Source organism: Heptranchias perlo, chromosome 41 (assembly GCF_035084215.1).
Source record: "Heptranchias perlo isolate sHepPer1 chromosome 41, sHepPer1.hap1, whole genome shotgun sequence".
Taxonomy (NCBI): domain Eukaryota; kingdom Metazoa; phylum Chordata; class Chondrichthyes; order Hexanchiformes; family Hexanchidae; genus Heptranchias; species Heptranchias perlo.
Window position 1 is genome coordinate 6,440,963 of NC_090365.1, and position 24,127 is coordinate 6,465,089.

Genomic DNA, 24,127 nt, shown 5'->3' on the forward strand with positions numbered 1-24,127 from the left:
CGGCCGAGCTCTAATTTTAAGGTTATGCCCCCTTGTTCTGGACTCCCCCCACCAGAGGAAATAGTTTCTATTTACCCAATCAACTCCTTTAACCATCTTAAACACCTCAATTAGATCACCCAATTAGAGAAGGTAGATGCTGAGAGGTTGTTTCCCCTGGCTGGAGCAGAATAAGGGGTCGGTTATTTAAGACTCAGATGAGGAGGAATTTCTTCACTCAGAGGGTTGTGAATCTTTAGAATTCTCTACCCCAGGGGGCTGTGATTGCTGAATCGTTGAGTATATTCAAGGCTAAGATAGATAGATTTTTGGACTCTAGGGGAAACAAGGGATATGGGGATCAGGCGGGAAAGTGGAGTTGAGGTTGAAGATCAGCCATGATCTGATTGAATGGCGGAGTAGGCTCGAGTGGCCGTATGGCCTACTCCTGCTCCTATTTCTTATGCTCTTATGTTCTTACCCCTTCATCTTCTATATTCAAGGCAATACAAGCCTAGTCGATGTAATTGTGGACTCACCAACATGCTGCACCTTTGCGCATCACTTCAAGAACTGGAACCTCTTAATATTGTGAGATTGAAAAAGGTTCAGCTCTTCTCCTCCGTCTTTTATGAATAATAATTTTATGTTTTGAATGAGGAGCTCACTGAGGTCAGGGTTCAGGTGCCTAGTAAATGAAATGAGGGATGAGGATGTTAAGATAACTTACAACAGTATCCTTTCACCCATGGGACTTGATTTTGGAATCTAGCACTGTTAGCTTGGATGAAAGCTGCTACTCTCTTGGTCAACTATCAAGGTTTGAGACATCTTAACTGAGGTCTTAATGGCTATAACTGTCCATAATTGACCATTAATTGGACAACTTCATTCTAAAGGCCAAAAGGGTGGTTTGTAAGGGCAATAGAAACAACAGAGTAAAAAGCTCAAGAGGAAAATTGGATCATTCATGAGTAGAGAAAGGTTGTTAGGTCCAACGAGCTTATGCCATTTTTTTTGGCAGATCAACCCTACCTCACCACCTTCTCCCGATATCTGTCCATCTCTTTTCTCACCAGAAACACAGGCGATTGTCTCCTCATGTTGTCTGCTGCCTGACGATTTATTCCACAACTCAGTTAGCCCTTGGATAGAGAAGCGCAGCCTTTCCCGGAGCTCCTGCTTAGTCTAACTACAGCTCAATCCACAAGATCTTGGTGCCAACACTGGCCTCAAAGGAGCGTCCTTTTAAGTAGCAGTAACTTGATTGTCGGAACAATTGAGGTCAAGCCAACGTGTCCTAGCTGAAGGACAAACATTAATATCTATTTTAATTAAACTTTAAACGATAAATCTATAAAGCTAAAGAGGTTCCACAGAGGCAGTGGCCAAGAATGTTCCTCCTTCATCTGCTTCAAGTAGACAAGTGCAGTTAGTACGAGGCCTTCACCCTCAGTGTTCTAGATCCTGTCGACGGCTGACAATTTATTATTCCTACACTGGCAAAATGTTGAGCTGCAGACTGCCACCTCTTACCATTTTTATGACTCCCTGAGCCTGCATTGTGCAACATCACAGTGTTCCGAAGCTTTTACGCAATCAATTTTAAATTGAACAGATGTAATTCTTTTAAACTATCTGAAAAGATTCCTGAAGAATCTAACCAGCAATCCATCTGCCCTCACATAATATATCAATGCAGCAACTGCAGATGCTGTTTTGCGAATTGTAATCCTAAAAAGGAAATGTTGAATATTGAGCAGCACACACACCAAAAACAACAACTAGAACTTGCAATTATAGAGTGCGTTTAACATAGACAAACATTCCAGAGGAGAAAAGCAAATATCGACCAAATATGGGGAGTCAGAAGAGGAGACCAAGGGTATGTAAAGGTGCGGAGAGAGGATAGTGAGGCAGATTTACAGAGAGGAGTGACAGCCGTGCACTGATACTGAAACGTTGACATTGCCAGCCATGGCTCAGTGGGTAGCACTCTCGCTTCTGAGTCTGGAAATGGTTGTGGGTTCAAATCCCACTCCAGGAGACTTGAACACAAAATCCAGGCAGACACTCCCAGTGCAGTACTGAGGGAGTGCTGCACTGTTGGAAGTGCCGTCATCTCAGATGAGATGTTAAACTGAGGCCCTGTCTGCCCTCTCAGGTGGATATAAATAGATCCCATGGCACTATTTTAAAAAAGACAGGGGAATTCTCCCTGGTGTCCTGGCCAATATTTATCCCTCAACCAACATCGCTAAAACAGATTATCTGGTCATTATCATATTGCTGTTTGTGGGAGCTTGCTGTGCGCAAATTGGCTGCCGCAATTCCTACATTACAACAGTGACTACACTTCAAAAGTACTTCATTGGCTGTAAAGTGCTTTGGGACATCATGAGATGGTGAAAGGTGCTATATAAATGCAAGCCTTTCTTTCTTTATAGGCATACAGGGCAAATAATATTCTAAGTGACAACTTTTCAAGTTACAAATAAAATACACACACGATTGAAATTAGAATCATAGAATCATAGAAAGGTTACAGCACGGAAGGAGGCCATTTGGCCCGTCGAGTCGATGCCGGCTCGATGCAAGAGCAATCCAGCTAGTCCCACTCCCCCACCCTATCCCCGTAGCCCTGCAAATTTTTTCCTTTCAAGTACTTATCCAGTTCCCTTTTGAAGACCATGATTGAATCTGCTTCCACCACCCCCTCGAGCAGTGCATTCCAGATCATAACCACTCGCTGTGTAAAAAAGCTTTTCCTCATGTTGCCTTTGGTTCTTTTGCCAATCACCTTAAATCTATGTCCTCTGGTTCTTGACCCTTCCGTCAATGGGAACAGTTTCTCTCTATCTACTCTGTCGAGACCCTTCATGATTTTAAATACCTCTATCAAATCTCCTCTCAATCTTCTCTGTTCCAAGGAGAACAACCCCAGCTTCTCCAGTCTATCCGCATAACTAAAGTCCCTCATCCCTGGAATCATTCTCGTAAATCTTTTCTGCACCCTCTCTAAAGCCTTCCCATCTTTCCTAAAGTGCAGTGTCCAGAACTGGACACAATACTCCAGTTGTGGCCGAACCAGTGTTTTATAAAGGCTCATCATGACTTCCTTGCTTTTGTACTCTATGACTCTATTGATAAAGCCCAGGATCCCGTATGCTTTCTTAACCGCTTTCTCAACCTACCCTGTCATCTTCAATGATTTGTGCACATGTACCCCCAAATCTCTCTGTTCCTGTACTCCTTTTAGAGTTGTGCCCTCTAGTTTATATTGCCTCTCCTCGTTCTTCCTACCAAAATGTACCACTTCACATTTTTCTGCGTTAAATTTCATCTGCCACGTGTCCGCCCATGCCATTCCTCTTGAAGTCTATCACTATCCTCCTCACTGTTCACTACACTGCTAAGTTTTGTGTCATCTGCAAATTTGGAAATTGTGCCCTGTACACCCAAGTCCAAGTCATTAATAAATATCAAGAAAAGCAGTGGTCCTGGTACCGAGCCCTGGGGAACACCACTGTACACCTCCCTCCAGTCCGAAAAACAACCGTTCACCCCTACTCTCTGCTTCCTATTTAATTAATCTGATTCGTTTGGGTCTGTGAATATTTAACAAGCCCATAATGAGTTAAATTAATCAGTTTTACATAATTTTCTGTTAAGTCTATGAACTCATTTTTGGACAGGGCCAATCCTCAGGGCTGCACTAAACAGGGTGACGAGTGCGTCATGTCTGACGCTACAGACCTTCTTAGTTACGTCTACATTCTAGATAAAATGATGACGCAGGTGAGGCTGCGTGCCCCAGATTTTACCTGCGTTTCTCCAGAGAGATGTCTCTCAGGGACTGCTGACTCATCCCTTCCTGGGCTGTGCTCTGGTTTTGATACCGATTACGCCCACGAAAGGATCGTACAATCGGGTAATAATGGCGTGTAACAGGCTCACAACTTGTATTTGAGAACAGGGAAGTTGTTTGAGGGAAACAGTTTCTCACGAGCTGCTAATCCTCGATTACAAGTCGTGATGCTACACAAGTTAATCTCATTTGGATATAAATATTATGCAAGGGATTCTCTCAGCCCACCTGCTGCTGAAACCCTCTATTCCAATGCTCTCCTGGCTGACCTCCCACCTTCCACCCTCCGTAAACTTGAGCCCATCCCAAACTCTGCCCATTTCCTAACTCGCACCAAGTCCCATCCACCCATCAGCCCGTGCTCGCTGACCTACATTGGTTCCTGGTCCAGCAACGCCTCGATTTTAAGATTCTCATCCTTATTTTGAAATCCCTCCCCTCCAACTATCTTCAGCTGCTTCATCAATGCCCTTCCCTCCATCATAAGGTCAGAAGTGGGGATGTTCGCTGATGATTGCACAGTGTTCAGTTCCATTCGCAACCCCTCAGATAATGAAACAGTTTGTGCCTGCCTGCAGCAAGATCTGGACAACATCCAGGCTTGGGCTGATAAGTGGCAAGTAACATTCGCGCCAGACAGGTGCCAGGCAGTGACCATCTCCAACAAGAGAGAGTCTAACCACCTCCCCTTGACATTCAACGGCATTACCATCGCCGAATCCCCCACCATTAACATCCTGAGGGTCACCATTGACCAGAAACTTAACTGGACCAGCCACATAAATACTGTGGCTACAAGACCAGATCAGAAGCTGGGTATTCTGTGGTGAGTGACCCACCTTCTGACTCCCCAAAGCCTTTTCACCATCTACAAGGCACAAGTCAGGAGTGTGATGGAATACTCTCCACTTGCCTGAATGAGTGCAGCTCCAACAACACTCAAGACACTCAACACCATCCCGGACAAAGCAGCCCACTTGATTGGCATCCCATCCACCACCCTAAACATTCACTCCCTCCACCACCGGCGCACAGTGGCTGCAGTGTGTACCATCTACAAGATGCACTGCAGCAACTCGCCAAGGCTTCTTCGACAGCACCTCCCAAACCCACGACCTCTACTACCTAGAAGGACAAAGGCAGCAGGTACATGGGAACGACACCACCTGCACGTTCCCCTCCAAGTCACACACCATCCCGACTTGGAAACATATTGCCGTTCCTTCATCGTCGCTGGGTCAAAATCCTTGAACTCCCTTCCTAACAGCACTGCGGGAGAACCTTCACCACACGGACTGCAGCGGTTCAAGAAGGTGGCTCACCACCACCTTCTCAAGGGCAATTAGGGATGGGGAATAAATGCCGGCCTCGCCAGTGACGCCCACATCCCATGAATGAATAAAAAAAAAAATCTGTTACCTCCTCCAGCCCTTGAACCCTCCGGCATCTCTGCGCTCCTCCAATTCTGGCCTCTTGCGCATTTCTGATTTTCATCGCTCCACCATTGGCGGCCGTGCCTTCAGCTGCCTCGGTCCTAAGCTCTGGAAGTCCCCTCCCCAAACCGCTCCGTCTCTCTATCTCTCTCTCCTCCTTTAAGAAGTTCCTTAAAACCTACCTCTTTGACCAAGCTTTTGGTCACCTGTCCTAATATCTCATGTAGCTCTGTGTCAGATTTTGTCCGATAACACTCCTGTGAAGCACCTTGGGACGTTTTACTACGTTAAAGGCGCTATATAAATGCAGGTTGTTGTTGTTGAAGGTTCAGTGCGATTCCCTCCACCACCAGCACATTGTGGCTGCAGTGCGTACCATCTACCACATGCACTGCAGCATCTCGCCAAGGCTTCTTCGACAGCATCTCCCAGTAGGTCCCAGCTTGAACCCATTGTCTGGGCTGAACTCACTGATCTCAGGCATTCTACGAACGGCCTCAAAACCGCAGGTAAAGTATGAAAGAATTTGGCAGCACTCCTACTGAATGGTCAGATGAGGATAGGATCAGGCTACGCTGTGCTGAGCCCGTCACGCACCCCAGTCATGGATGATTAACCCGCTGACACTCACTCTCAGTTCTCGCACATGAAGCTTTGACAGTTGTCAGGGTGGAGGAGAGGATGCAGTGTAAAATGACAGCTTTATCTATACTGTCCTGTCACGGTGCAGTGATTGATAGTATATTAAAAAAAACTCAGCCACTATCACACTGAAGCATTCGAATACAGACCCACCTCACTCTTTTCTAATTGAGAAATTTAAGGGCCACAACGCAGAACATCACCAAGAGTGAACAGAGTCGGAGAGAAGACGAGTGATTGCCAGGCGAGGCCCAGCTTGGGTTTTAAAAGATCGTAGATTGTAAGACTTTCGGGTTTTCCAGGTTTCGTGGCTGTACGAACACTCGTCGCTATACCAATTCAGGAGCCACAGGGAGTAGAGGGGATAGCTGCTCCCAGAGCAGGGGGAACGGAGCAGACAGGCATGTCTGTGAGGGGAGGGAGTGTTCTTTCTTCCCATCTATTGATCACTTAATGGCATTGCTTTTCTGAGTGCCTGGAAGGAACTCTGCTTGTAGAAACACATATTGGAAAATCGTAGGCAACTTGTCCGAATCCAATTAAACAACTCAATAATATCACATAGCGGCAGCTGGTGTACTTTTATAGTCGTGATGTGGAGATGCCGGTGATGGACTGGGGTTGACAATTGTAAACAATTTTACAACACCAAGTTATAGTCCAGCAATTTTATTTTAAATTCACAAGCTTTCGGAGGCTACCTCCTTCCTCAGGTGAACGATGTGGAAAAAATGGTGAGAAACCATTAAATGTTGGAGTTCAGAGGGATTTGGGTGTCCTTGTACACGAAACACAGAATTCCTTCCATTTGTACTCCAACCACCTTGCAATAAAGGCCAACATATTATTTGCCTTCCTAATTGCTTGCTGTATCTGCATGTTAACTTTCTGTGTTTCGTGTACAAGGACACCCAAATCCCTCTGAACTCCAACATTTAATGGTTTCTCACCATTTTTTCCACATCGTTCACCTGAGGAAGGAGGTAGCCTCTGAAAGCTTGTGAATTTAAAATAAAATTGCTGGACTATAACTTGGTGTTGTAAAATTGTTTACAATTGTACTTTTATAGGAAAGAGAGGGAGCGGGCAACGTCTAAGATCAGAAGATAATTGTGGATAAGGAAGGCCATTTGGCCCTTCCGAAATCATTCATCCCTCCCGAGAGACCCTAAGGTACACCTAATTTCAGCATCTAACTCTTAGCTAAATTATTCCAGGTTTGACGCCTCCAAAAATCTTCTTGGATATTTATTTCACATATTGATTACTCTTGGTCCTAAATTTACTTTTTACCAGTTTGAACTTTGTTTAACTCACAATTTAATTTAAAGTAATATTCTGGATTCATCTTTTCCATTCCCCCACCTTATTGGATCGCCTCTCAGATACCTGCTTTTCAGGCTAAAATGCATATCGGAAAATCGCAGGCAACATGTTCAAACCTGACTAAACAAACTGACTATTTCCCTCCCTGTCTCTGTAAGCCCCTCCAGCCCTACAAACCTCCTAGATCTCTGCGTTCCTCCAATCCTGGTCTTTTGCACATCCCTGATTTTCATCGCTCCACCATTGAACATAAGAACATAAGGAACAGGAGCAGGAGTAGGCCATACGGCCCCTCGAGCCTGCTCCGCCATTCAATAAGATCATGGCTGATCTTCGACCTCAACTCCACTTTCCCGCCCGATCCCCAGTTTTACTCTATCTCTCCTCAAAGGGACAATTCTTTCTTCCCAGGAACTAATCTAGTGAACCTTCCTTGCACCACGTCTAAGGCAAGTATATCCTTCCTTAGGTAAGGAGACCAAAACTGTACACAGTACTCCAGGTGAGGTCTCACCAAAGCCCTGTACAATTGTAGCAAGATTTCCTTACTCTTGTACTCCTGCCTTGACAACGGACAGTTGGAAAGATTATCTGTAATCACCAGGCATTGTTCTCTGACTATAAATGTGGTACCTTCAAGGATTCCCACACTTCACCTGACGAAGGAGAAAGCCTCCGAAAGCTTGTGATTTTCAAATAAAACTGTTGGACTATAACCTGGTGTTGTAAGATTCCTTACATTTGTACTCCAACCACCTTGCAATAAAGGCCAACATATTATTTGCCTTCCTAATTGCTTGCTGTATCTGCATGTTAACTTTCTGTGTTTCGTGTACAAGGACACCCAAATCCCTCTGAACTCCAACATTTAATGGTTTCTCACCATTTAAAAAATATTCGGCTTTACTATTTTTCCTACCGAAGTGAATAATCTCACATTTCCCCACATTATACTCCATCTGCCACCTTCTTGTCCACTCACTTAACCTGTCTATGTCCCTTTGCAGACTCTTTGTGTGCTCCTCACAGCTAACTTTCCCACCTAGCTTTGTTTCATCAGCAAATTTGGATACATTTCACTCCGTCCTTTCATCCAAGTCATTAATATAGATTGTAAATAGCTGAGGCCCAAGCACCGATCCTTGCGGTACCCCACTAGTTACAGCCTGCCAACCTGAAAATGACCCGTTTATTCCTACTCTCTGTTTTCTGTCCGTTAACTAATCCTCAATCCATGCTAATCTATTAACCCCAATCCCATGAGCCCTAATCTTGTGTAACAACCTCTTATGTGGCACCTTATCGAATGCCTTTTGAAAATCTAAATATACTACATCCACTGGTTCCCCCTTATCTACCCTGCTAGTTACACCCTCAAAAAACTCTAATAGATTTGGTGGCCGTGCCTTCAGCTGTCCAGGCCCTAAGCTCTGGAATTCCCTCACTAAACCTCTCCACCTCTCTCTCCTCCTTTAAGACGCTCCTTAAAACCTACCTCTTTGATCAAGCTTTTGGTCACCTGTCCTAATATCTCTTTATGTGTCTTTTAGTGTCAAATTTTGTTTGATAATCATTCCTGTGAAGTGCCTTTGGTCATTTTACTACTTTAAAGGCGCTATATAAATGCAAGTTGTTGTAAAAAAGCCTGAGGCGTAGATCATGGCTTGGTGTGATAATGTAAACCGAGTGATAGTGAGTCAGCAGCTTATTTACATCTCTCCTGATTTTTATTTCCATTGACTCTACACTGCCTCCAGAGGTCAAATATCTCCCTTGTGTCTCAGTGACCAGAACTGGACACAGTGCTCAAGGTGGGTCTGACCAGGACTGGACACAGTGCTCAAGGTGGATCTGACCAGGACTGGACACAGTGCTCAAAGTAGGTCTGACCAGAACTGGACACAGTGCTCAAGGTAGGTCTGACCAGGACTGGACACAGGTCTCAAGGTAGGTCTGACCAGGACTGGACACAGTGCTCAAGGTGGGTCTGACCAGAACTGGACACAGTGCTCAAGGTGGGTCTGACCAGAACTGGACACAGTACTCAAGGTGGATCTGACCAGAACTGGACACAGGTCTCAAGGTGGGTCTGACCAGGACTGGACACAGTGCTCAAAGTAGGTCTGACCAGAACTGGACACAGTGCTCAAGGTAGTTCTGACCAGGACTGGACACAGTGCTCAAGGTGGGTCTGACCAGAAATGGACACAGGTCTCAAGGTAGTTCTGACCAGAACTGGACACAGTGCTCAAGGTGGGTCTGACCAGAACTGGACACAGTACTCAAGGTGGATCTGACCAGAACTGGACACAGGTCTCAAGGTGGGTCTGACCAGGACTGGACACAGTGCTCAAAGTAGGTCTGACCAGAACTGGACACAGTGCTCAAGGTAGTTCTGACCAGGACTGGACACAGTGCTCAAGGTGGGTCTGACCAGAACTGGACACAGGTCTCAAGGTAGTTCTGACCAGAACTGGACACAGTGCTCAAGGTGGGTCTGACCAGAACTGGACACAGTGCTCAAGGTAGGTCTGACCAAGACTGGACACAGTGCTCAAGGTGGGTCTGACCAGGACTGGACACAGGTCTCAAGGTAGGTCTGACCAGGACTGGACACAGTGCTCAAGGTGGGTCTGACCAGGACTGGACACAGTGCTCAAGGTGGGTCTGACCAGGACTGGACACAGTGCTCAAGGTAGGTCTGACCAAGACTGGACACAGTGCTCAAGGTGGGTCTGACCAGGACTGGACACAGTGCTCAAGGTGGGTCTGACCAGAAATGGACACAGTGCTCAAGGTGGGTCTGACCAGAACTGGACAGTGCTCAAGGTGGGTCTGGCCAGAGCCCTGTACAGTTGGAGCATGACTTCCTCTAACTTGTACTCTACTGTTCTGGTTCTATAGTCCTAAATTCTATCGTCTTTGCTGATTGCTGCTCTGCATTGGTTGACATGTTCAGTGTTGAGCCTACTGAAACTTTTCTGGTTTCATCGCTTGATATTTGAACACGTCTCACAGAGTACGTGTGTTGCCAACTTTTCCTTCCTGCATCTAGCACTTCACATGTACCTGCATTAAATTTCCTCTGCTACTGTTCTCCCCACTTACATATTTTGTTCAACTCATTCTGCAATCCCACTGACCCTCCTAGTTTGGTATCTGAAAATCTGACCGCTTTGCATTGAGTTTCTGAATCCAGGTCACTTACATAAATGAGACTCAGTAGTGGTCCCAACGCCAAGTCCTGGGTCACCCCACTCAATACTCCCCCACCCTGACATAACTCCTCTGACCAGTACTTATTGAGCCTTAAAATCTAGGAATTTTTCTTGGAGAACAGAAGAGACTGAGCCTGATAAGTGACTACGAGTTAAATTATGAGGACCGGCTGCATAGACTTGCATTCCCTTCAGTTTAGAAGATTGAGGGGTGATCTGATTGAGGTGTTTAAAATGTTAAAAGGATTTGGTAGGGTAGGTACAGAGAAACTATTCCCTCTGGTGGGGGAATCAAGAACGAGGGGACATTATCTTAAAATTGGAGCCCGGCCATTTAGAAGTGAAATCAGGAAAAACTTTTTCACACCAGCAGGCAGTGGAAATTTGAAACTCTCTCCCCTAAAAGTCCATGGATGCTGGGGGTCATTTGGAGCTTTCATGACCGAGATGTGTCAAGGTATATGGAGCAATGGCGGGTAAATGGGGTTGAGGTACAGATCAGCCATGATCTAATTGAATGGCGGCACAGGCTCGAAGGGGCCGAATGGCCTCCTGTTCCTTTGTCCCAAAGTTCTTACAACAGGAAGGCGGAGGGCAGGGAAAAAAAGGCAGCATTTCAGTGAAGTCTCCAGAGAAATGTAATTTCAAAAATCTCGAGCAGTGTTTATTTAAAGATTTGTGTTGCTCAGAAAATCTTCCAGTTTATGTGAAAAAGATGAGGTGATTCTGATCTGCTCACTGATATATGAGAAGGGATGCAGAAGATATTATCTGCTCATTTGAGCTGACAGAGAGCAAGGGAATACAGAAATTTCTGGAATGATTTTTTAAAAATTCGTTCATGGGATGTGGGCGTCGCTGGCGAGGCCGGCATTTATTGCCCATCCCTAATTGCCCTCGAGAAGGTGGTGGTGAGCCGCCTTCTTGAACCGCTGCAGTCCGCATGGTGAAGGTTCTCCCACAGTGCTGTTAGGAAGGGAGTTCCAGGATTTTGACCCAGCGACGATGAAGGAACGGCCGATATATTTCCAAGTCGGGATGGTGTGTGACTTGGAGGGGAACGTGCAAATGGTGTTGTTCCCATGTGCCTGCTGCTCTTGTCCTTCTAGGTGGTAGAGGTCGCGGGTTTGGGAGGTGCTGTCGACGAAGCCTTGGCGAGTTGCTGCAATGCATCCTGTGGATGGTACACACTGCAGCCACAGTGCGCCGGTGGTGGAGGGAGTGAATGTTTAGGGTGGTGGATGGGGTGCCAATCAAGCGGGCTGCTTTGTCCTGGATGGTGTCGAGCTTCTTGAGTGTTGTTGGAGCTGCACTGGATTTGCGAGACACTTCATGGAACGTAGAGATTGAATTTTCAAGAGGGCGAAATGCAACTAAACAAACGAAGAGCAGAATCTGAGGAACGGGGAAGAAAATGTCGATTAGCTGAAGGCGGTAGATCTGACCAGCCTGTGACAGATGTGGGTGATCCCCCAGCTGTGTACTTTGTTAGAGACATAAAGGGGACAATTTTAACCCCCCCCAGGATGGGCAGGGGGAGGGGGGAGGGTTAAAATTTTAAAAAATGGGATAGCCGACCCCAACCCGCGTCCAACACGCCCACTGCCCGGGGGGGGCGGGGAGGGGGGGGGGGAGTTGAGGGGTGGGGGGGTTAACCTGCTCTCTGGAGGCGTGTCCCTAATTTAAATATTTTAATGAGGTTGCATGCCTCAGATTTTATCCCTGTTTCAGGATTAACGCTCGCCGGCTGGGATTCCCAGGCCTCGGGAAACCCGGCAACGGGAGGGAGGTGAGATCGGCCAGATCCAGCAGGTAAATGCCTTTCTAGCAATGATTGTGGGCCAGGAGGAGAGGGAATGCTCCCCCCGGCCCCCCCCCTCAAGCAAACCTGTTAACGCTCCCCTCCCCCCCGATCGATTGGACGCCCGACCGACCTCTCTGACCCCTGACTGATCTCTCCAGGCCCCCCCCCCCCCCACTCCTCCCCAATGTCCCCCCATCCACCCATGATCGCCCCCTCCCTCCTCTCTGATCCCCGACTGTGGCCTGATGGAACCGCAACAGTTTGAAGCCTCCCCATCGCCAGTGATTAGGATTGCCAACTCTGGCTGGGCGTATTTCTGGAGGCATCATCACATGTCCGCCTCCTTCCAACTGCCCCGCCCCCACACTCCCTCCATTGGTCGCCCGACATGTCCGCCCTCGCGGGGTCCCGCCCCCTCCCCTCCCCCCCCACACTCCCGCCATTGGTCGCCCGACGCGTTTGTCCTCACGGGGCCCCTCCTTCCTGCGGCCAATTGGACAGTGAACAGACTCTTCAGTCAAACAGCCTTTTATTTCCTATCACCAACAATTTTACAACTAATAAACAAAAGTCTTGAAAGAAAATAATTTTTTTTTTGAGGCCCCGATGATTTTTTGCGCCTGGGTGTTGCGCCCGGCAGTGTCCTGGAGATTAATCTTTAATTCCTGGAGACTCCAGGGCAATCCTGGAGGGTTGGCGACCCCTACCAGTGATAGTATCTGAAGTTATGAGGGTATCAATGTCTATAAACTCATGCTTTCCTGAACCACAGCAAGGAAGACGGGAACCTTACAAAAAGAAGGGGAAAATAAGGTAGTGATGGCTACATTGATGAGCTCTGTGATTTGCTGGGCCGCATGGGGCCTAGGTGGGTGTAAAGCCTGGGAAATGTTTACTGTTGTGGATAACACAACCTCTCCATCTGACATTTTGTTGGGTCCCTGGCCAGATCTCTCTGAGAATCAGAACAGTTGGAATCCCTGTTGATGGGCTGCAGCATTAATTATCTGAAGGAGCATTTATATTGTACTGAACAACAGGTTAACTGCAAAGAGCTGATTAATCTTCAGAAATGTCCTGCCAGTTCTGGGTCCTGCAGTGTAGCAGTGGAATAGCAGCAGGGGCACCATTTTATTCTACTTCTCAGAGCTGGCTAGGATTTTTCCAGAATATTTTGAGTGTCTGCGATGAGCTGTTCTCAGCTTCTCACTCTGTTTTAGTACAAATGGTGAGTTATTATCGGTTAGTGACAGTACAGGAGGTACTCTATGGGTCATTACAGGTCAGTGACAGTACAGGAGGGACTCTATGGGTCATTACAGGTCAGTGACAGTACAGGAGGGACTCTATGGGTCATTACAGGTCAGTGACAGTACAGGAGGGACTCTATGGGTCATTACAGGTCAGTGACAGTACAGGAGGGACTCTATGGGTCATTACAGGTCAGCGACAGTACAGGAGGTACTCTATGGGTCATTACAGGTCAGTGACAGTACAGGAGGTACTCTATGGGTCATTACAGGTCAGCGACAGTACAGGAGGGACTCTATGGGTCATTACAGGTCAGTGACAGTACAGGAGGTACTCTATGGGTCATTACAGGTCAGTGACAGTACAGGAGGGACTCTATGGGTCATTACAGGTCAGTGACAGTACAGGAGGTACTCTATGGGTCATTACAGGTCAGTGACAGTACAGGAGGTACTCTATGGGTCATTACAGGTCAGTGACAGTACAGGAGGTACTCTATGGGTCATTACAGGTCAGTGACAGTACAGGAGGGACTCTATGGGTCATTACAGGTCAGTGACAGTACAGGAGGGACTCTATGGGTCATTACAGGTCAGTGACAGTACAGGAGGGACTCTATGGGTCATTACAGGTCAGTGACAGTACAGGAGGGACTCTATGGGTCATTACAGGTCAGCGACAGTACAGGAGGTACTCTATGGGTCATTACAGGTCAGTGACAGTACAGGAGGGACTCTATGGGTCATTACAGGTCAGTGACAGTATAGGAGGGACTCTATGGGTCATTACAGGTCAGTGACAGTACAGGAGGGACTCTATGGGTCATTACAAGTCAGTGACAGTACAGGAGGAACTCTATGGGTCATTACAGGTCAGCGACAGTACAGGAGGGACTCTATGGGTCATTACAGGTCAGTGACAGTCTAGAGGGACTCTATGGTTCATTACAGGTCAGCGACAGTACAGGAGGTACTCTATGGGTCATTACAGGTCAGCGACAGTACAGGAGGTACTCTATGGGTCATTACAGGTCAGTGACAGTACAGGAGGGACTCTATGGGTCATTACAAGTCAGTGACAGTACAGGAGGAACTCTATGGGTCATTACAGGTCAGCAACAGTACAGGAGGGACTCTATGGGTCATTACAGGTCAGTGACAGTCTAGAGGGACTCTATGGTTCATTACAGGTCAGTGACAGTACAGGAGGGACTCTATGGGTCATTACAGGTCAGTGACAGTACAGGAGGTACTCTATGTGTCATTACAGGTCAGTGACAGTACAGGAGGGACTCTATGGGTCATTACACATCAGTGACAGTACAGGAGGGACTGTATGGTTCATTACAGGTCAGTGACAGTACAGGAAGGCCTCTATGGGTCAGTACAGGTCAGTGACAGTACAGGAGGGACTCTATGGGTCATTACAGGTCAGCGACAGTACAGGAGGGACTCTATGGTTCATTACACGTCAGTGACAGTACAGGAGGTACTCTATGGGTCATTACAGGTCAGCGACAGTACAGGAGGGACTCTATGGTTCATTACACGTCAGTGACAGTACAGGAGGGACTCTATGGGTCATTACAGGTCAGCGACGGTACAGGAGGGACTCTATGGTTCATTACAGGTCAGAGGCAGTACAGGAGGGACTCAATGGTTCATTACAGGTCAGAGGCAGTACAGGAAGTACTCAATGGGTCATTACAGGTCAGAGGCAGTACAGGAAGGACTCTATAGGTCATTACAGGTCAGGGCTGTAGGGTCCAATATGAAATATACTTGGGGAGTCTCAATACAGAAACCCATGACACACAACTGGCTACAATTTAGAAATGGTCAATCCCAGAGCTGCAAGGATAGCAGGTATCAGACTGTGCCTCTTACAGTTCTCAGCACGCACACCCTATTAAGCACAATAACTCACTGTGGAATATATCCCTTACCCTCCCCACTTACAGGAAGGGTCCTCCATCCTCCCTCCCTTTGATCAGGTCTGTTTTCATTCTTAATTTTATTAGTTTGGGGAATGTGTCCAGAAATGATTTGACATCAGCCTCCGGCCTTCACTGGGCACTGGGAAAGGCCAGAGGGCTTTTAAAAGATTTAAAATCTCCCGGGCCTCAAACTCCGGTGGGGAGGGAGTGGGGGGGGCGGGCTGGAGAGTCGGGCCCTCCCCATCCCACCCCCGAATCCCGCCCCAAGCTGAACACGTTTACTTTCAATGGGTTAACGTCTCCGTTAAAACAGCCGAGAAAGAATGCCATAAAAGCAGGTCGAGCATTTGCGTATCACCGATGATAACTTCTATCTTGCTACACACTGGATGCACCAGTGTCCGCTCGCTATTTAATGAAATATATTATCACAGCAGGGTCTTTGTTTTGTGTTGTCGCTTTTGAACGTTGCTAACAGAAGACAAAGGAAATTGAGAAGTGCTGGGAGGAATAACACAGAGGAATCTGATGGAAAAAGCCTGGCTGTGATCTGAACTCAATGGCCAGGGCATCTGGGATACTTGAGAGGAACAACGCAATATGTCCTGCAGAAGCTCTGCCAACGGCTTTGGTGCATTGCACACAGGCCACATCTTTGCAATTCACCAAACGTTTCTGGGAGGTTTCTTGATGCTTCCAGACAACAGGCAGTAGGGTTTGCAGATCTCTGCACTGTTTGGGTGAGGGCCAAGAAACACACACGGGAAGCATACTAAGAATTACCTCCAACAGCCTGGTCTCTGAGCTGCTCTCAGGACTGATGTACATCCTCTTTGCCAACTCTGAAGGTTATTGTGAAAAGGACATGCATATTTAGCCAACACTTCATTTATCTTTGACCATCTTGTGCTCATCAACAAATGGCTGTGGTAATTCTATCTCCTTTATTATCTCTGCCCAAGAGACATCTGCTTTATGCAGCATCTGTTGGCAGATTTCGATTCGCCTGTTGAGCGTACAAAGTTCTACTTCAAACTAAAACCAGAGATTTCCATTTTTTCCGACTCATTGAAAGGTTGAGTTCCCGTCTCTGCCTCTTCTCGATGCCGGGTATGGATGGACAGAGAACGCAGAAAAAAGAGGGAGGGGAGGATGGAACGACGGGATCCAGCTGGGATGGGACTGGTTACAGCAGAAATCTTGGAGCTGAACGTGAGATGAGACTGCAAAAGGCAGTAGAGAGGACAGCAGAAGGCGAGAGAGAGGATGGAGGAGAGTCAAGGGTGGGTGAGAGGGAGCAAGAGTGTGAAGGGTGTGTGTGAGAGAGAGGTCATAAAAGAGGAGTTTGGAGGGTGTGTGAGAGAGAGGATGGAAGAGTGTGGAGGATGCGCGAGAGGGTGCAGGAGTGTGGAGGGGTTGTGAGTGGGACCAAGAGTATGGATGGTGCGTGAGAGGGAACAGGAGCGTGGAGGGTGTGTGAGAGAGAGGAGAAAGGAGTTTGGAGGATGTGTGAGAGAGAGGATGGAGGAGTGTGGAGGGTGTGAGAGAGGGAGCACACAGGAGTACAGAGGGTGTGTGAGGTTAGAGCAGAGTGCAACGTGTATGGTGGCCGTGACCCCAGCCGTTTCGGCTCCACACTCTGGAATTCTCTCCCTAAATCCCTCCACTTCTCCATCTTCCTCAAAGACCCTCCATAAACCTACCTCCATGACCAATATTTGGTCACCCCTCCTAACTTTTCCTTCTTTGCCTTGACATCCGTTTTGTAACTTATGCCTCTTTGAAGGACCGTGGAATATTCGTCTCTGTTAAAAGCACTAAATAAATGCGAGACATTGCTATTGAGAGGGCGGAGAGCGTGTCTAGGGCAGCAGGTATGAGCCTGAACTTAGAACTTATCCATAAAAGATTGATACGGTTTCTAATCCTGCAAACTCTAATTATGGCTTTGTTTGTGTAACTAACCTTCAGAATGCCTGATGAATATGAGAACGATGTAGCGGACATGATCACTCAATAATCATTATTCCCGTGAATGCTGCAAGTGAGTGGGGATTAGTGAGAACAGTTAGATTTTCTATGGAATATTAGTGTGGCATTGAGTGTTGGGCATTTAAACCTCTACAATTAATCCTGCGAGAAGCTTTAGCAATACAGGCGCCCTGCTTAACAGACCCTCTGGTGGAAACAAATCATTGCACAAAAGCTCATTAAGATTATATTCAGCAGATTTCTGTTTGTGCCTCAAGTAGGCTTTGCCAGAACAAATTGTTATGGAAAGATTTCCTGATCACCTTCTGCTGGTTCACAAGCATCTGCTTTGGATGCTCTTCCTCCTCCTGCTACCCTGGGAGGTACATGGACCTCTGGACATCAGCTGGGACAACCGACCTGGGCTGAAAACACAACTGAGTTGCCTTCCGCCACGCTTGTGAAAAAGAACATTCTTTAGTCTTCCCAAAAGAAGACACAGGCCGGGAATTTCCCTCTCCTCCGCCCATAATTTCACTGGAGTTTTGGCGGAGACCCTACCTTTGCAATCTCCTCCCATCATGCCCAATCTCTTCACTCTCATCGTCCCACCACTGGTGGCAGAGCTTCCAGCCATCTTGGCTTTACTCCCTGAGACTCTCTCCCCCTATCACCCTCCCCCTCGCTACATCTCTCCACACTTTTAAATACCTTCTTAAACCCACCTTTTCAACCAAGCTTTCAGTCACCATCCTATGTAGTTCTGCATGCGCATTTAAAAGAAAATATCCTCTCAGTAAAGCACCTTGGCACATTTTTCAAAGCTAGATGTACTATATGAATACGATTTGCAGCTGTTAGTCCTAAATTCATCATTTTAACTCTCCTGCTTTTTAAATTCTTTGTCATTGCAAACAAATTTTCAACTTGGTAAATACCCTTCTCAATCTTGAAAATGTTGATTAGGTCACCTCAAAGTCACCAAACCCAACGACCTGAAGCTTTCCTCGTAACGTATATCCCGAATGCCTGGAATCATTGTCATTGTCACCCCCCTAAAGACAAATAATATTCTTCCTACGATTGGATGATATTATGACAAAGTAGTCTGTATTGAAGCGTTTCCAATATTCCTCAGGGACAGTCTCATATTCAGATAACTCAGTGACAGATGGCTGCCAGCAGGGCAAGATATTTTCCCAGTCTAGGACATGTGAGATAATGTAACCAAAGTACCACATGTGTTAGCGCCTGTTTTGTAATCTCCTCACTCTCTTTGCCGGATCTCTTCACTCTCTTTGCCCGATCTCCTCACTCTCTTTGCCGGATCTCTTCACTCTCTTTGCCGGATCTCTTCACTCTCTTTGCCGGATCTCCTCACTCTCTTTGCCGGATCTCTTCACTCTCTTTGCCGGATCTCCTCACTCTCTTTGCCGGATCTCTTCACTCTCTTTGCCCGATCTCCTCACTCTCTTTGCTCGATCTCCTCACTCTCTGCCCAATCTCTTCACTCTCTTTGCCCGATCTCCTCACTCTCTTTGCTCGATCTCCTCACTCTCTGCCCAATCTCTTCACTCTCTTTGCCCGATCTCCTCACTCTCTTTGCTCGATCTCCTCACTCTCCGCCCAATCTCTTCACTCTCTTTGCTCGATCTCCTCACTCTCTTTGCTCGATCTCCTCACTCTCTCTGCCCGATCTCCTCACTCTCTCTGCCCGATCTCTTCACTCTCTTTGCCGGATCTCTTCACTCTCTTTGCCCGATCTCTTCACTCTCTTTGCCGGATCTCTTCACTCTCTTTGCCGGATCTCTTCACTCTCTTTGCCGGATCTCCTCACTCTCTTTGCCCGATTCTTCACTCTCTTTGCCGGATCTCTTCACTCTCTTTGCCGGATCTCCTCACTCTCTTTGCCGGATCTCCTCACTCTCTTTGCCGGATCTCCTCACTCTCTTTGCCGGATCTCTTCACTCTCTTTGCCGGATCTCCTCACTCTCTTTGCCCGATTCTTCACTCTCTTTGCCGGATCTCTTCACTCTCTTTGCCGGATCTCCTCACTCTCTTTGCCGGATCTCCTCACTCTCTTTGCCGGATCTCCTCACTCTCTTTGCCGGATCTCCTCACTCTCTTTGCCCGATCTCCTCACTCTCTTTGCCCGATCTCCTCACTCTCTTTGCTCGATCTCCTCACTCTCTGCCCAATCTCTTCACTCTCTTTGCCGGATCTCCTCACTCTCTCTGCCCAATCTCTTCACTCTCTTTGCCCGATCTCCTCACTCTCTTTGCTCGATCTCCTCACTCTCTCTGCCCGATCTCCTCACTCTCTTTGCCGGATCTCTTCACTCTCTTTGCCGGATCTCTTCACTCTCTTTGCCCGATCTCCTCACTCTCTTTGCCGGATCTCTTCACTCTCTTTGCCGGATCTCCTCACTCTCTTTGCTCGATCTCCTCACTCTCTGCCCAATCTCTTCACTCTCTTTGCCCGATCTCCTCACTCTCTTTGCTCGATCTCCTCACTCTCTCTGCCCGATCTCCTCACTCTCTTTGCCCGATCTCCTCACTCTCTTTGCTCGATCTCCTCACTCTCTTTGCCCGATCTCCTCACTCTCTTTGCTCGATCTCCTCACTCTCTCTGCCGGATCTCCTCACTCTCTTTGCCCAATCTCCTCACTCTCTTTGCCCGATCTCCTCACTCTCTTTGCCCGATCTCTTCACTCTCTTTGCCCGATCTCCTCACTCTCTTTGCCCGATCTCCTCACTCTCTTTGCCCAATCTCCTCACTCTCTTTGCCCGATCTCCTCACTCTCTGCCCGATCTCCTCACTCTCTTTGCCCGATCTCCTCACTCTCTCTGCCCGATCTCCTCACTCTCTTTGCTTGATCTCCTCACTCTCTTTGCTCGATCTCTTCACTCTCTTTGCCCAAACTCCTCACTCTCTTTGCCCAATCTCCTCACTCTCTTTGCTCGATCTCTTCACTCTCTTTGCCCGATCTCCTCACTCTCTTTGCCCGATCTCCTCACTCTCTTTGCCCGATCTCCTCACTCTCTTTGCCCGATCTCCTCACTCTCTTTGCCCGATCTCCTCACTCTCTTTGCCCGATCTCCTCACTCTCTTTGCCCGATCTCCTCACTCTCTTTGCCTCTTCAGCCCTTCATTCGAATCTACAGCTTCTTGATTGGATGCCACACCCTTCTTCCACTGAGTTATTACTTCCTCTCCTTTGAGTCTCTGATAATGCTCGAAGACGCCATTGTTGCATTCTCATTAAATTGCCTGAAAGTTTATGAGATTTCTGACATAATTAAAAAAAAAACCCGTATCAGAGTTTTATTGAAGTTTCTCTGAAGGGACCAAAAAAGATATTATTTTTGTGAATATTTCAACCTCAATCATTCAACTCCTACACTCTCGACATTTGAATAACTGGGCATACATGGTGCTAATGCCTTTGGCTCCTAAAAAATTCTGTACAGCAATACTCAATGGGCATTGCAATGCCAATAGGAGGGAATACTAAGATCATTCATATGGAGAGCTTTAATGAGTTTTACCATCCAAGTCCTTTCATTGATGCTGTAATTGAAAGTGACGGAGTTGCAATGACAGCAGTTAATTCCTGTCAGCCTTTACTCACCGGAGGCAAGCAGCCCATTTCTCTAATTCTTCTTTGCATGAAAAGAGTTATTAAATGCAGAATTGGAGAGCTGTGAGCCCTAGAGAGACAGTAGAAGACGAGGAGCGAGAGAGAAAATGATCATGAGACGGGCTGAAGAGTCAGGACGTGTGAATGCGAGGGGAAGCCAGAAAGTAAAGCAGGCAAAAGACAGAAAAATTAAAATAACAAGATGCACAGAAGATAGGAGACTGAGAGACCGTTGCTCCTCAGATGCAGCGCAGTTGGTTGATAGTACATTTGGTTCTATTTGTAAATACTCTGTTGCTGTTTAATTGACAAGTTTGTATTTAGTATTCAGTTTGTACGAATGCATTTGTCTCCGGGTTTTACCTGATGAGAAGCGAAATGAACTTTAAAACTAAAACGATGCTCAGTTTTTATTTAGAGATGTGCACTGGGTTCAAATTATATTCCAAACCATGGTCAGGAATTCCCTCAGAGCTGCTCCTACTTTGCCACCCTAACTTTGTCACGTAAACAGGGTTCCCGTCACACATCCGATGGATTTACATCAGCGGAGCGGGAGCGGCTCCACGGAAATTCCCAGCCAATGCTTGTCGACGTTCTTTGACTCCGATGCGTGATAATACTGGCAACACACTCCCCTCTGACTTCTTCTCCATGGGATAGTGGAGCGTGACGGGCCAAATGGCTTGGCACAAGCATAGAGCATGATGGGATAGTTAGCATATGATAGAAGGGACAAAGTGTGTAGGTGCAATGGAGCACAGAGGATTAGCTCAACCAGGCTGACAAGGAAACTGTGATAAAGCAGAACAAGGCCAGCTGTTGTAAAGGGTAGCTAACGCTTTAAGTATAATTGAATTGAATAAGCGTTAGATAGGGCTAGAACGAGTGTTACATAATCTTAGAATTAGGTTTCGATAATCACAAGGTGAACAATATGAGGAGATGGTGCCAGCATTAATCAAGTAGGTATGACATTTTATCGAAAAGTACTGAGAGATGAGTTCAGTATAACAAGGAATGCAGGATTCAGCCACCTTGAGGATTGATATAGATAAGAAATGGGGTCCCCAGTCCCCAGTTTTGTGCTGAAACCAGCCACTTGACATCTGCTGAGTGACAGGCGCAGACAAAGAAACAGTACTAGCAGGCGTGTTTCAGGGAGAGAGAAAGGTTTAAATATGTAATGAAACCCTCTGTTAGATGAACTCAGCCTGGATTGGTGATGCTCCTAGCCCCCGATGAGTCTCATACAGGTGAGTATATAGACATATAGCTAGTTTCTATCACTTATGTAAGCTGTCCAATAAAATCTGTCAAGTTGACCTAACTCCTGGGGTTTGAACCATCGTTCGGAAAATGTGAATTACTTCGCGACACTCACCAAGAGGAGGTTAAGGGGAGATTTAATAGTGATGTTCAAAATTATGAGGGGTTTTGATAGAGTAGACAGGGAGAAACTATTTCCACTGACAGGCGGGTCGGTACCCAGAGCACACAGATTTAAGATAATTGGCAAAATAACTGGGGGGAGATGAGGTGAATTTTTTTTTACGCAGCGAGTTGTTCTGATCTGCCTGAAAGGGCGGTGGAAGCAGATTCAACAGTAACTTTCAAATGGGAAGTGAATTATATATTTGAAAAGGAAAGATTTGCAGGGCTATGGGGAAAGAGTAGGGGGAGTGGGACTAATTGGATAGTTCTTTCAAAGAGGCGGCACAGACACGATGGGCAGAATGGCCTTCTTCTGTGCTGTCTGATTCCATGATACCGTTCCCTTCCCTCTGCCCGGCATTGGTGGCAGAACCTTTAGCCATCACTGCCTTGCATTCTGGAACTCTCTTCCTGAAGGTCCTTTCCCTGGTACATCTCTTCCCAATTGCTGTTGAATATTTGTATGTGCTGGTGACATTCTGCAGATAATTTCTAGACTCCCTAACACTGCATTAACGTGCAAAAAGTAGTTTGCTTCACAGCGTACCTTCAATTTAACTCAGTTTGAGTCTGCATTGAACACTGCTAATAAATCTCATATATCAATAGGTCTCACTTTCAGTCCAGAATTAATCTTTGCAATGACTATAGCGCTGTCATAGCAACAGAAAAGGAAATTGTTCCAGGGGTGTTTTTCAGTGACAGGATAAGATATGTTAATCCAATTGGGGAGCGTACTGCATGTCAACGAGGCTTGAAATAAATCATCTTGTTGAGTTTCAGGTCTAGCTTGTCAACAGATATTTGCAATGACACCATATTTTCCCATCTTACTCACTAAAAGAGATGACAAGTGACAAGTTTGGAAGCCTGGTACTCTTTGTGTCTTACCAATCAACCTTAAATAACTGTCATCAATATATTCATGCTTAATGAATTATATTGGCAGTCCATTTATTTATTTACATATGGATTGCTTTTAGAGGCTAATTGCATGACACTATTTGAATAAAAGCAAAGTTCTCCTGGTGTCCTAGCCAAAATTCCTCAACCAAAAGAAACTAGAATAACTGGTCACTTGTCTCATTGCGGCTTGTGGGATCTCACTGTGCACAAGATGGCTGCCATATTTGCCTACAAATGCTGCACTTTCAAGTAATTCATTGTGCCTAAAACACCGTAAGACATTTGAGAGATGTGATAGGGTGCTATATAAATGCAGGTCTGCCTCTCTTTCTTTACTGTTACTGTGATGTTACCAGTAGGATTCCCACCAGTTGCCAAGTTCAAAACCAGACAGAGGGCGGAATAGGGAGATAGCCAGGGAGATATGAGGAGAAACTAGACAAACTCTTTCCATTGGAACAAAGAGGAGATCTGATAGTTTTGTTCAAAATTATGAGGGGCTTTGATAAAGTCAGCAAAAACTATTTGCGCTGGTTGGTGAGTCGGTAATTAAAGGACGTGAGTTTAAACTGACCAGCAAAAGAATTAACGCAGAGGTTAAGGGAAATATTTTTGGAACTAAGCTTTGTTAAGACATGGAATGCCCCAACAGAGACAACAAAGGAAGCAGATTCCAAAATAAAAGGAAAGTAGATGAATATTTGGAAAAAAAGGTATGG